Here is a 12350-nt window from a genome sequence, read left to right as displayed (position 1 = left end):
AGGATGCCACCTTTGCCACAAGTTTGTGAAACTTTTGATCTGCTAGGACTGCCCCGGTCACCTGTAAGTGCTATTATTGTGAAGTGGAAATGTCTAGGAGTCTAAACAGTTCAGCCACGCAGTGGTAGACCACGCAAACTCACAGAGCAGGGCCTCCGAGTGCTGAAGCGCGCGGCACGTAAAAATCGCCTCTTCTCTGTTGTAGCACTCACTATACTGCCTTTGGAATTGACGTCAGCACAAGAACTGTGTGTCGGAAGCTTCATAAAATGGGTTTCCATGGTCGTTGCAAACAAACCTAAGATCACCATGCTCAATGCCAAGCGTCGGCCGGATTGGTATAAAGCACGTCGTCACTGGACTTTGGAGCAGCGTCTTCTCTGGAGTGATGAATCACGTCTTACTATCTGGCAGTCTTATGGAGGAATCTGGGGTTGGCGGTATTATTTATATAGGAAGGGTCCTGTGACTCTCTACAAGGCTTTGCGGTATTACATAGTGTGGCTGTATTCCTAGACACTCAACAGAAACAGTGCGCTCTGGTGCAGTTGCTATGCTGGAATGTTGCGACAATGTGTGGGTGTGTGGTTTTTTCACAGGGGTAGATTAACACATGGTTCTGAGGAGATGATGCCAAGGAGTCCCAGCCAAGGAGTGAAAACCTGCCAAGAAGGGAGTCCAGATGTCGTCCAGGGGCCGCACTGAGTCAAACCACAGAGGATTCGGCTGCCTAGCAAAAGATGCTTCGTATATGCACAGTACACCCAGAACCCGGGCACCCTGCTGTGCTAATGTGTATCCTAGACTACTACAAGGATAACGCGGGTGAGTAAAGGGGTTGAGAAAACATATCAGCAGTGCATTAGAAACAGTATTTTTGGTCCATTTACTATTTGACTTTATTTCCAGGTCGCCGCCATTTTCCCGGGTCATAAGCCAGGTTCCCTTGTTATGACCGCAGTATCTTTCTTATAGCCGTACTAGGTGCCGGGACGCAGGGTGTTACAATGGAGGATACAGCGAGACGTGTCTAGTCACATGCTCCTCCATCCATCCACAGCCATATTATGGACTGCTGCCCGACGCTTGCTCTCTTCAATCATAATCCATAAACTACTCGCTCCTCCATACACTATAAGATTACTGTCTGCTAGGGCCCTGTATCTAAGCCTACTATGTGGTAGGCTTAGATACAGGGCCCACCAGACAGTATCATACATGGCCATGTATCTAAGCCTACCTGTTTGTTAGACCCTGTGTCTAAGCCTACCACAAGGTAGGCTTAGATACAGGACCCCAGCAGACAGTAATGTTACACTTACCCTCCTCTTCGGCTCCGGGTGCAGCAGATGTCCTGACAGCATCCCGCGTTGTGACGTCATGCGCGAGAAGATGCCGTGACTTCCGCTGCGATCGGGAAGTATAAGGGTAAGTGTAGTGTCATTACTATAGTAACAGGGGCCCGTGTATTTTATTACATAGACTTGGGTCCCGAAGGCCCGGTGCTAGTGACGCCCCATGTAATATATATATATATATATATATATATATATATATATATATATATATACATATATATAAAATACCTAACTATCCACATGATATCTATCAGGACCTACCACAATGCCCCCTCCCTCCTTTAAGCGTTTACCAGAGATCCATGAGAAGGTGTCTAAAAATAATTACAAAAACGCAAATTGACTGCGACATGTGAACACTGCCTTAGGGCGAAGGCACGCTTCAGTGAAAGTGCGACCGAATAAATGATCAGAGCAAACTGGGACAATGATACCACATAAACTATCATTCACATATGTAGAAAATGCACGATGGGGGCATGGGAGGCATCAAAGACCACCCAGAATAAATGCAGACCCCAGGTAACATCTAATATCTATAATCTATCCATCCATCCATAGATAAGAGATAGATATGGATGGAAAGATGGATCTCATCTATCGCTCTCATATATCTATCTATCTAATATCTATCTATCTATCTATCTATCTATCTATCTATCTATCTATCTATCTATCTATCTATCTCATATCTATCTATCTATCTATCTATCCTCATATCTATCTATCTATCTATCTATCTATCTCATATCTATCTATCTATCTATCTATCTATCTATCTATCTATCCTCATATCTATCTATCTATCTATCTATCTATCTATCTATCTATCTATCTATCTATCTATCTATCTATCTATCTATCTATCTATCTCATATCTATCTATCTATCTATCTATCTATCTCATATCTATCTATCTATCTATCTATCTATCTATCTATCTATCTATCTATCTATCTATCTATCTATCTATCTATCTATCTATCTATCCTCATATCTATCTATCCTCATATCTATCTATCTATCTATCTATCTATCTATCTCATATCTATCTATCTATCTATCTATCTATCTATCTATCTATCTATCTATCTATCTATCTATCTATCTATCTATCCTCATATCTATCTATCTATCTATCTATCTATCTATCTATCTATCTATCTATCTATCTATCTATCTATCTCATATCTATCTATCTATCTATCTATCCTCATATCTATCTATCTATCTATCTCATATCTATCTATCTATCTATCTATCTATCTATCTATCTATCTATCTATCTATCTATCTATCTATCTATCTATCTCATATCTATCTATCTATCTATCCTCATATCTATCTATCTATCTATCTATCTCATATCTATCTATCTCATATCTATCTATCTATCTATCTATCTATCTATCCTCATATCTATCTATCTATCTATCTATCTATCTATCTATCTATCTATCTCATATCTATCTATCTATCTATCTATCTATCTATCTCATATCTATCTATCTATCTATCACATATCTATCTATCTATCTATCTATCTATCTATCTATCATCTATCTATCTATCTATCTATCTATCTATCTATCTATCTATCTATCTATCACATATCTATCTATCTATCTATCTATCTATCTATCTATCTATCTATCTATCTATCTATCTATCTATCTATCTATCATCTATCTATCTATCTATCTATCTATCTATCTATCTATCTATCTATCTATCTATCTATCTATCTATCTATCTATCTATCTATCTATCTATCTATCATCTATCTATCTGTCTGTCTGTCTGTTTGTTTATCCATCCATCTAATCTGTTGCTGGGACAAAATAACTAAAGTTCTGGTTTCTGGGGGACCTTCCTGTCAGTTACACAGATGATCTGCTGCTTTATAATGGATCAGGTGAGGAATCTGTTAGAAAGGACAATGGTGGTGACTGTGTGTAGTAGTTGTGTAATGGATGTGTGTAGTAGTTGTGTAATGGATGTGTGTAGTAGTTGTGTAATGGATGTGTGTAGTAGTTATCTGCAGATGTCATTGTTGTGGGGGATGTTTTCTTTTTGTGTTTTTGAGGTATTTTTTCTCATATCTTTTGTTTTAAGTGCCGTGCTTTGTTATTTTTGTGTTATTTTTCTCTCACACGGGTTACAGGTGCTGGGCCCTGAATGACATATAAACCTTCTCTCTGGAATTACATCTCACTACGCTGTCTGTGTCAGGGTATGTTCACACGCAGTGTTTTCAGACGTATTTCGTGGCGTTTACGCCTCAAAAAACGCCTGAAAAACGGAAGCTGAACGCCTACAAACTTCTGCCCATTGAAATCAATGGGAAAAACAGCATTTAGTTCATACGGGGCGTCTTTTTACGCCGCTGTTTTAAAAAACGGAGCGTAAAAAGACGCTCCGTAAAAAGAAGTAGCATGTCACTTCTTGAGGTGTTTTTTGGAGCCGATTTTCCATTGAACATTATGAAAACGCATCAAAAGAAGAAATTAAAGGCTGTGTTCACACAGAGTTTTTTTGACGCGTAAACCGCTCCGCAAAACTCGTTAGAAACGGCCCAAAAATGCCTCCCATTGATTTCAATGGGAGGCGGAGGCGTATTTGTCCCGTAAGCCGTAAAACTGTCGCGCGGGAGACAGAAGGGACATGCCCTATCTTCGGGCGTTTACACCTCTGACCTCCCATTGACATCAATGGGAGGCAAAGAAAGCGTATTTCACGGCGTTTTATGCCCACGGCGCTCAATGGCCGCGGGGGAAAAACGCAGCGAAAATGGGCGTGCAGGGAGAGGAAAATCTGCTTCAAACTTCCAAACGGAATTTTGAGGCAAAATTTCCGCCTGCAAAAAACTGTGTGAACATAGCCAAAAGAAGCCTCATTTTCAGCTTCAAAAACGCCTGAAAATCAGAGGCTGTTTTCTCTGAAAACAGCTCCGTATTTTCAGATGTCTTTTGTTGAGGGTATGTTCACACGACAGCGTCCGTAACGGCTGAAATTACGGGGAGGTTTTCAGGAGAAAACATCCCCGTAATTTCAGCCGTAACGGCATGTGCAGGCGCTTGAACGCCGCGTCCATTACGGACGTAATTGGCGCTGCTATTCATTGGAGTCAATGAATAACGGCTCCAATTACGCCCCAAGAACTGACAGGTCACTTCTTTGACGCGGGCGGCTATTTACGCGCCGTCATTTGACAGCGGCGCGTAAATATACGCCTCGTGTGAACAGACAAACGTCAGCCCATTGCTTTCAATGGGCAGATGTTTGTCAACGCTATTGAGGCGCATTTTTCGGACGTAATTTGGGGCAAAAACGCCCGAATTACGTCCGTAATTAGTGTGTGTGAACATACCCTTACTGTAGCGCTGGCATTGTAGCAGGGAGATAGGTTGTTAATAGAAGATGTGATTATCACATGCGACCCCCCCCCCCCCTCTATGACGTCCATTAATAGGAAAACACCACAGTCTGCCGTATCCGTTACGGGTTTTCTTTTAACGGCTTCACCCTTATAAATTCATGTTTTTCCACACAGGAAAACATCCCGAACGACGTCCTTAAAGTGGACCTCCGGTTGTGATCGCTAGCCCAGACGTCAGGCATGGGGCGACGCTACTGGGCAGTATAATTGCCACAGCAACTGTACGACACCCAGAAAGTATTGTGGATGGGTCTTATTAATCAGAATAGTACCCATGCACGATACTCTCTGGGCATCGTACGGTTGCCACGGCAATTGTACCACCCAATATTCAATGTCAGATCGAGTGGGCGATGGCATCTGGAGGTATATTTTAGAAGGGTTGTCTGGTTTGGACAGCCCCTATTCATATGAATGGCCCCCCAGTGTTCAGTTGTTGGTGACCAACTAGACAAATTGATCAAACTTTCTATGCCGGTCTTCTAGTGTAGAAAAGTCGCAATTTGCCGCCCTCGCCACTTTTGAGGAAAGGGGCAAATTGACAAATTGTTTTGGAATTTACGCCAGAAACCGAATATTTACCATAGAGTGTAATGGAGATTTTCTGCTCAATGAAGCGGAACATGGCCTCGTTTTCCGACTACTGGGATCCCTGACTCCGAATTTTTAGGCCCTGTTCACACTGAGTTTTTTTTGCAGGCAGAAAAATTTGCCTTAAAATTCTTGAAGGAATTTTTAGACGGATTTTGACCTGCCTGCAAATTCTTGGTTGCGATTTCCGCTGCGTTTTTCGCAGCCGTTGAGTGCTGCGTGCAAAAAAAACCCCACCAAGAACGTTTTCTCTGCCTCATATTGATTTCAATGGGAGGTCAGAGGGAGAACCACGGCATGCTTAGAACCGCCACGGAATAAAAACGCCTCAATGGGAATTACAACGTGGCTTCCACTTCAAAATCAGCCTCAAAAAACTCTGTGTGAACTGGGCCTTCAGGAATATTTTTAGCCAAGGACTAATATATCATTTGCGATAAATTATATTTTATAGTAAAGAGGCTGAAAAATAGTTAGTGCGACTGTATGTGTGTACACCCCTGTATATCTCTGTGCTGTAAATGCTATATATATGTATATATAATATATACACACATTCCGGGGAATTTGGTAACTTTTGTACGCCATACAACTCTAAAAATGTTGCCGTTTGTGCTTAGCGAAAAAGCGCAATGGGTTTAGTTGAAGTAGCGGAGCCACTTGTGGCCCGACAAATTTATCATAATTTCCGCCAGAAAGTAGTGTCAATTATGCCGCAAATCTACGCCAGCTCTGCCTAGTGTAGATTTCACGTGGTGGCGCCCGGGAGGCCCGAAATGCGACGTAATAATTTAGGTGCATTTTACTCCAACTTTCTTTATATTAAGACTGGCGTATCGGTGCGGTTATTTTGCACATTGGGTGGAGAAGGGGTTAAGCCGGTTACTTTTACATTAGAAAATCAATAGTTCATTGTGAGCAGATCCCGCAGTGACATCTATGGAGGGATCAGACTCCTTATTAGAGGGTTTTGGCTCCTCGCCGCTCTCCGTCTGTGGGCGTCTCATTAGGGTAAGTGTTTTCTTTAGAGCGTTTGAGAGGTTAAGTGAAAATATGTCTTTAAGTGGTGGCAAAATGAGCTTCCCTGAAGACCTAAAAGTGACACTCTATCAATAAAACCTCTAAGCGGAGTTCACACACTTTGACCCCTTTCGGTCACTTGATCGCCCATAGAGGCAGCTGCTCTTAAAGCAACAGTGTCAGATTAACGAGAGGGACTGGATAGACTGTGCAGTGCTGCCTCCCTGCCGCCTTTTAGAGCTTATATTTATTGGGCCTGTAACCATGTTTATAGTAGGTACATTAGAAGTGTGTCGTGTAGCAGTTTATGACACACGGTACAGATCCTATATCCTCTAATAGCAAAAGGTTTTTGAAGTGTTTACTCAGGCTCAATGCACTATATACAACGCCGCTGTATACTGACGTTAGCTAGTGAGATGCAGTTCCAGGGAAAAGTCCCTAGAGTCTGTTGACAAACTGTTACGGTTGCGGAGCGCTGCCGCTCCCCTCTGTCGGAGGTCCGAGAACGCGGACTCCTGGCCTCTTGCCAGCGTGTCCCTCCTAGGAGACGTCAGCTCGTGGGGCCGTCCTGCACTCGACTGACTTAAGGTGTCCAGGCGCGTCCGTCCCCGGCCTTAAAGGGCCAGCTCGCGCGCTTACTAAAAGCTCTCTATCCAATCCAGAGATCCCCTTGGACTTTAAAAAGGGCTTCGCCCTTCCATTCCTTACCTGAGCGTTGTTGTTGTCTAACCATGTTCGTATTGCATTTGGTCCCTTATTTGTATCCTCCTCCCAGTGTTCCCGTATCCTGCTTCCTGTATCCTGTTGTTGTCTCCTGTACCTGAGCCTTTGGTTGGAGTCGTGTGTATCACCGGCCATGCCTGCAATCATCGGCCATGTCTGTTGTCATCTGCCACGCCTGCTTTCATATACCACGTCTGGTAACATCCGCCACGTCTGGCGTCATCTGCCACGTCAAGTACCATCCGTGCCAAAGCCTCTGCTATTGTCTGGACTGTACTCTTGTGCTAGGACTTTGCATTGACTTTGATATAGACCGTTGTTTGGCCAGCTGCCAGTCTGCTACGGTGGAGCGGCCTAGTGGGTCCACATACCGCCAGATCGTGACAAACTATACGCCACAAGCTTCCCACTATAAGTATATCAATAAAACTTCAAAACCAGACCCTTCAAAAGGATTTCCCTTCAGGACCTGATAGGGTATATGCATGTCAAAGTGGGGGTCTCCCACTTTGGTCCTTCCTTCGTAAAGAGCGTCTTCCTTACTGATAAACTCACACAATTTCCTCCGTGTTTTCTGGTATTCTCCCACACGCCAAAAATAGTCATGTCTGTCTATGAAATCAGCCCTAATGTGTCAGAGGTAGGGAAATTAGCTTGTGAGCCCCATTGGAGATAGGGATTGATGACAATCTATGTACAATGCTGCGGAATATTTTGGCTCTAGAATCAATAGGAAAAGAAGAAAGAAGGGGTGGTTCAAATGGGGGAACCCCTCTAAGTCTGTAGTAGATGATGTAATAATGGAGGCAGAGACTGAGATAAACACATGATCTTGAGTTCAGATTCGCAATCCCTCCGACAGACAGACCCTTGGCTGTACCTCTCTCTCTCTCTCTCCTGCTTTCCTTACTGCCAGACGCTTTCACAGCTCCCCATCCGTACTCCCGAGTTCCCACCTGAACTAACGGTGCACACCACTTCCTCTTCAGGTCTCCTCTGCTATTCCAGCACTTTTGACCAGTGTCCCAATGCCCCCTGCTGACCAATCTGGATACAACCTTAGCAGATATGAGACTATCTCTATGGGAAACGATGGGTCAATTTGGCCTTCAGATTAGCCAGTGTTATATTTTTCACTACTGTAGTGTAGGGGCGTACTCTGCAGTATATCTGCTCACTCCTGCAACTGACTGAAAAGCTCTAGCAGCACACAGAGCCCTACGCTCTGTCTTCTAGGCATCGGTATCCAGCAGGAAGTCTCACTTGTAGTCAATATGAGCTTTGCAGCGGTCTGTATTCCGGAGCCATTTGTACTCTGGGTGCTGACATATGGTGTCTCCTGAGCATTTGTATTCTCTCCCAGAAGCAATGATTCCAAAGGAGAAATCCACCATAATGCAGCATCCATGTGTCTCTCTATAAAATCGGAGGCACATAGAGGTACAATTTTGATCGGGGTCCGAGCACTGAAACCCCCACCAATCGCTAAAAGGAAGCTGCAGAAGCCCTCGAGTGAGCGCTGTACCACTTTGTTTCTGATCGGCTTCCCTCGGAAAGCCGAGCGAGCGGTGTATGGACTCATAGACTTTCTATTGAGCCCATACACCGCGCCGAGGAATAGTAGATCAGAAACGAAGTGGCACAGCGCTCAACCGAGTGCTTCTGCCGCTTCATTTTAGCGATCGGTCGGGGTCTCAGTGCTCGTAACCCCACCGATAAAAACTTCTGACATGTCAAAAGTTTTTTAAAAGTTTATTTACCCTTTAAGCTCCGATGATATGTATGGCACCCTCTTTAGGAAGATAAAGGTATTACTGGCAAAAGAGGGTAAACAATGGCCTCTCTACTGAATACTAATTGGTTAACTAAAACACAGAAATGATTCAACGTGGTTATAGTCCGTATCTCAGCACATAATTCGGGCTCTGCAGAGTTAACCATTTCATTAAAGACATATTGAACCAATCAGTCTCATACGTCTGGCACAAGAGTCATTTCGGTGGTTTCTTTTCGCGTTCGTGGTTATGTGTTTTGGCCAGACACATTTCATATCATTCCTTTACATTGTAGCATTGCTGGACAAGTTTTGCATTGTCTGGTATGTATATTGTTTAACCTTTCCTTGGCTGTTGGCTCACGTTGCACACGGTGGAATGGTTTTCTGCGGCTCCAGGGTCTAAACTTTTAGTGTAGGTCATATGCAAGATATACTCTATCCTGGTTCCAGCAAGTATATCTCAATATATATATATATATATATATATATATATATATATATATATATCAATATTCACTTCTAGGCATTTATAAAATATACAAATACAGAAAATTATTTTAATCCGGCATCAATGGATCCAAAAAGTATATAAAGGCCACTGTCCAATCAAAAGCCATGGCTTGCAACCGCAGAGCCGTGATCGCCATGTTGGATCCATTTTCAGACTTATACCATGGAATACTTATAGACCCCATTTAGGCTGGGTTCACACGATCACATTAACGTCCGTAATGGACGGACGTATTTCGGCCGGAAGTCCCGGACCGAACTCAGTGCAGGGAGCCGGGCTCCTAGCACCATAGTTATGTACGATGCTAGGAGTCCCTGCCTCTCCGTGGAACTACTGTCCCGTACTGAAAACATGATTACAGTACGGGACAGTTGTCCTGCAGAGAGGCAGGGACTCCTAGAATCGTATATAACTATGATGCTAGGAGCCCGGCTCCCTGCACTGAGTTCGGTCCGGGACTTCCGGCCGAAATACGTCCGTCCATTACGAACGTTAATGTGGTCGTGTGAACCCAGCCTTATTTGTCTCACTGGGTCTGTCTGGTAACAGTATTTTTAACGACACGAATAGTGATGCAGATCACGCTATCCTTGTTGTCAAGAATATCGGAAATCCTGATCCCAATGATAAATGTAAAGTAACGCACCTAGCCCGCAATAATGGTAAAAACATATATAGATTAAATGGAATAAAACTGGGAAGAGAAGGACCTGGGTATTCTGGTTACAAATAAACTAAGCAGGAGTGCTCAATGTCAAGCAGCAGCTGCAAAAGCACATAAGATTTTAGGGGTGTATAAGAAGAGAAATAAAAACCTGTGATTCAAATGTAATATTACTCCTATATAAATCCCTTGTAAGGCCACATCTTGAATATAGAATTCCGTTTTGGGCTCCAAATGGTAAAAAGGATCTAGAAGAACTGGAGAGAGTTCAAAGGCGGGGGATTAGATTCTTACATGGGATGGGAGGTGTCCCTTACAATGAAAGGCTAGAGAAATTGGGCTTGTTCAGCATGGACTAAGGACGTCTTAGAGGTGATCTTATTAACATGTATAAGTATATGTGGTCAATACAGAGAACTAGCACATGATCTGTTCTTTCCAAGGACTTTACAAAGGACCAGGGGACAGTGAATGTCCCCTCTGTCTAAAAAAAATTGATCTTCCTAGTATATGAATATAACGAGAGGACTACAGTGAAGACTGACACTTAACCTGGCCGAGCAGTGAGAGAGCCCAGGTGAGGAGGTAAAGTTGGAAAGCTAGCTAACAACCCTTTTGGGCACTGGCATGTATGGTGCGGTATTGCTAGTTAGGCATTGTACTGTATATTATTTTTGCAGGGTATGGTGGTTATTTGTACACTGTATGGCAAACATTATAGGGGTAAGGTGGGGGAGTAACAACAGATAGGGCGACATCCAACGTAATCCGGTCCTGGGCACTGGCACAACCCAGATAATTTTTTTTATGCTGTATTGCCATCTGAAATGTGCGGAGTTCTAAATGGAGGATAGGATCCGCAACCATAGGGTTAAATAAATGTTACCGTGCGCTATGGGGTCACTAGGCCATCCAGCAAAATCACCATGTTGCTCATCCAGCGCATGGGGTGATAATGAACTGTGAAGCAGACAGGTGCGGGCTGTAAAAAGGCTTCATTCTTTGGCAGTACCCACAGCAGGAGCGGAGTACAACCCTGGGGAAATCACACCAGGAATACTCCGGCCCATACTGCGCCGCAGCCTCTCCCCAGAACTGACACACATACAGTAAATCCAGGCAGAGACCCGCTGCTCCTCGCCAGGACAGCGACCTCTCCTCCTGGGCTGCAGGCAGCGGACTCGTCTCTGGAAACTCTGAGCTCGAATCTGGCACCCTGCACCCCCTGCACTGATCACACTAGGAAATTGCTTGGCACAGAGCTAGCGTTCACGGCAGAGGGAGAACGTGCAGAGCTGTTTTTTCCCTCTGGAGAAAGGGATGGGAAGAATTCTGTCAAAAGGAGAAATCAGGCCATGAATCCATGTAAACTTATCACAAATTCTGCGTGAAGGCCATAACAATTTACTTCGAGTCACCCAGCTCTTCCATAGACCGTCCACAATATGACGCAGCGTTGCGTTCCTTCTTTGCTACCTTTCTTTTATTGGTTTGTCTGCGCAAGTGTCAGTCTTTACTGTAGTTCTGGCATTCTATTCATGAATCAGGATGCTGAGCAGTGCTATAGGTACATCCCATATAAGGGAATTATGGGAGGAGAAGAAAAGAGGATTTCTATATTTCATCTGTGGCATCTGCTATCCTGTTTTAGGATGTAATATAGTGGGAAAGCCCTTTTATAGAGAGCACCCACCTGTATACAGCATTTTACTGTTTACATATAGAATTCATCTACATAACAAGTAGTGTTGTAAATGCATTACATTACTTATCCTGTACTGATCCTACGTTACAGCTTGTTTTATACTCCAGAGCTGAATTCATAAATCGGCAGACTTCAGAGCTGATATTTTACAGCATTTTCTGTTTGTTCACTGTCTGCACAGAGGTTACCAGGCACAGTAACCAGATGTAGGTTCTCAGCTAACTTGTTGATGATGTGTCTGACAACAACCTGTTTCCGATAGCAGCCAGCAGAATTGTGAATTCAGCTCTTGAGCATAATACAGGCTGTAAGGTAAGGCTCTGTTGACACTCAATTGGAGCCCTACGTTGGAAATATTTCAACAATGGAAGGCCGAAATGTATTGCATTGTAAAGGGAATACAGTGGGATACATCGCTAATAGGCTTCCATTGTAAAAAACATAACGTATACCACTCAGTATACGTTTTTTTTTTATTGTATACCTTTGTATGGAATAACTTGGCTTGAAATAAATGACAAATATATGGCACCTCACATGTCAGTGCTTGCTAGACCTG

At 43.4% G+C, this 12350-nt stretch overlaps 1 long non-coding RNA gene across 2 annotated transcripts in view; it reads left to right on the top strand.

Moving 5' to 3' along the window:
- Positions 1–3240: 3240 nt before the first annotated feature.
- LOC142664326 (uncharacterized) overlaps positions 3241–12350 on the top strand; it is a 109401-nt gene continuing 100291 nt past the window's right edge. For both annotated transcript variants that reach the window (XR_012851267.1, XR_012851268.1), the window contains exon 1: positions 3241–3273. This is a non-coding gene — a long non-coding RNA (uncharacterized LOC142664326). The remainder of the gene's footprint in view (positions 3274–12350) is intronic.

This window comes from Rhinoderma darwinii, chromosome 12 (genome assembly GCF_050947455.1).
Source record: "Rhinoderma darwinii isolate aRhiDar2 chromosome 12, aRhiDar2.hap1, whole genome shotgun sequence".
NCBI lineage: Eukaryota > Metazoa > Chordata > Amphibia > Anura > Rhinodermatidae > Rhinoderma > Rhinoderma darwinii.
The sequence above is the reverse complement of the archived record's forward strand: the minus strand, read 5'-3'. Positions and strand labels throughout refer to the sequence as shown.